At 51.5% G+C, this 1,793-nt stretch overlaps 1 protein-coding gene across 1 annotated transcript in view; it reads left to right on the plus strand.

Moving 5' to 3' along the window:
• col11a2 (collagen, type XI, alpha 2) overlaps window positions 1–1,793 on the plus strand; it is a 48,416-nt gene that overhangs the window by 1,914 nt on the left and 44,709 nt on the right. The window lies entirely within an intron of this gene.

Genomic DNA, 1,793 nt, shown 5'->3' on the forward strand with positions numbered 1-1,793 from the left:
CAGGTCCTTCTGATGCGCGTCCCCGTAGGCTGAGTGACAGACGGTCGTTTCGATCATAAAATCATATTAATCAAATTAAGGCTAAATATCGTCCAATAATATTAGCCGATCAATAATATTAGCCGATCAATAATATCGCCAGATATTAGCATAATTATGTTAGCATATCTTTAACGCAACAGCCGGGTTTCGCCAAATGATGACTGTCTCTACAGAATAGTTCAATTCCCTGGAGACAGACCAATCAGACCAATCAGACCAATCAGACCAATCAGACCAGTCAGACCAATCAGAAACCTCCGTCTGTGAAAATCTTCTATTGAAACAGTCACTGGTTCTAAACCCAGATTCTCCCAAACCTTAACTGTCAACTCCTACACCACCTTTTTTTTCCTGTGAATAATAGTCCAGTAGAGGGCACTCTTAGCGTAGCTATGGTTTGGTGTTTCAGTCTGGAATGGTTGGATCTGTGACTTTACCATCGAATAAAAGTTATTCATCAGGTGAGGCGACAGATGGTCCCTGGGCAGGGTGACCCCAGGGTTCAGGCTGAGACACGTTCCTGGTCCAGGACAGACGCTGACGGAGGGTTGGGGGCGTGGCCTAGGGGTGATGTCACTCTGTTGCCTCGTCATCAGATGGCTGCTTGAGCGCCACCCGTAGGACGTGTTCGGTCAAAGGTGATGCAGCACGACTCTCACACAGGCTGGAGAAAAAGTCACGGCCTTTGACCTTTTGACCTTTTTATTGGGTGAGGAAGGGGAAGATCAGGAGGAGTTCCTGTTTCTTACAGAGAAGGATGTGGAGGAAGAGGAGGTGATGGGAAAGGAAAAGGAGAGGAGTAAAGAGGAGATGGAGGAGGAGGGGGCGATAGAGGAGCAGGCTCCAGCAGGGGGCAGCGTCTCTCCAGGTCCATGAAAGAACAGTTTGTTCACAGCAGGAGAAAATCTCAGTCATGTTTTCTTGACACTGATGTTCCTCAAAGAGGAGAATCAAAGAGGAGTCTGTCTGTGTTTGGGACTCCCCCCCCCCCCCCCCCCCCCCCCACACCCCCCCCCTCCAGCGGGCGCCCGCACCCCCCCCACCACGTACTGAGGTGTGTGTGTGTGTGTGTGTGTGTGTGTGGTATTTCTTTTGTCGCTCGTGTCTGGAACCTCCTCCTCTTCCTCCTCCTCTTCCTCCCCACACAGTGAGTGGACACAGGTCTGAAGAGAAAACCAGAGGCTCTAAACTGGACATTTCCTCCTCCCAGAATGCATTTCACCACACACACACACACACACACACAGGTCTTAAATGCAGGGTTGAGGTTTTCCTTCTTTTTGTGTACAGGAAGAGGTCGAGACTCCGTCCAGGGGCAGAAATAACCTGCCCTGGTGTCAGGGTGGTGCAAACGCAGGGACTTTCTGAGTTAAAGGGACAGTTTGTGGATTTCTGACGTTGTGGTCGTTGACTCTGGTCGGTCTGGTCGGATCAGCCGCTATGATGTCATGGAGACGCCTAACAAGGACCCCCCCCCCCCTCCTTCTCCTTCTGTTTCTGTTTGCAGCAGTGAAAACTGTTGACTGTGCGTTAGCGCCCCCACTGGCTGCTCACACCCTCGGTGGTTCAACCACAGCTCCTAAAATCTCAGCTTCTGCCCAGATGTTGGTGGTGAAGAAACAACAAGTCGTTTCCTTAAACCGTGAACTTCCTTAAACTGTTCAGAAACAGAACGGACAGTGAGGAGCAGGAGGAGCTGCTGCCGCTGGCGCCGCCGCTGCTGCCGCCTCGCGTGCGCGATCTGCCCGTCC

The sequence above is a fragment of the Cynoglossus semilaevis genome, chromosome 18, assembly GCF_000523025.1.
Source record: "Cynoglossus semilaevis isolate Cse_v1.0 chromosome 18, Cse_v1.0, whole genome shotgun sequence".
NCBI lineage: Eukaryota > Metazoa > Chordata > Actinopteri > Pleuronectiformes > Cynoglossidae > Cynoglossus > Cynoglossus semilaevis.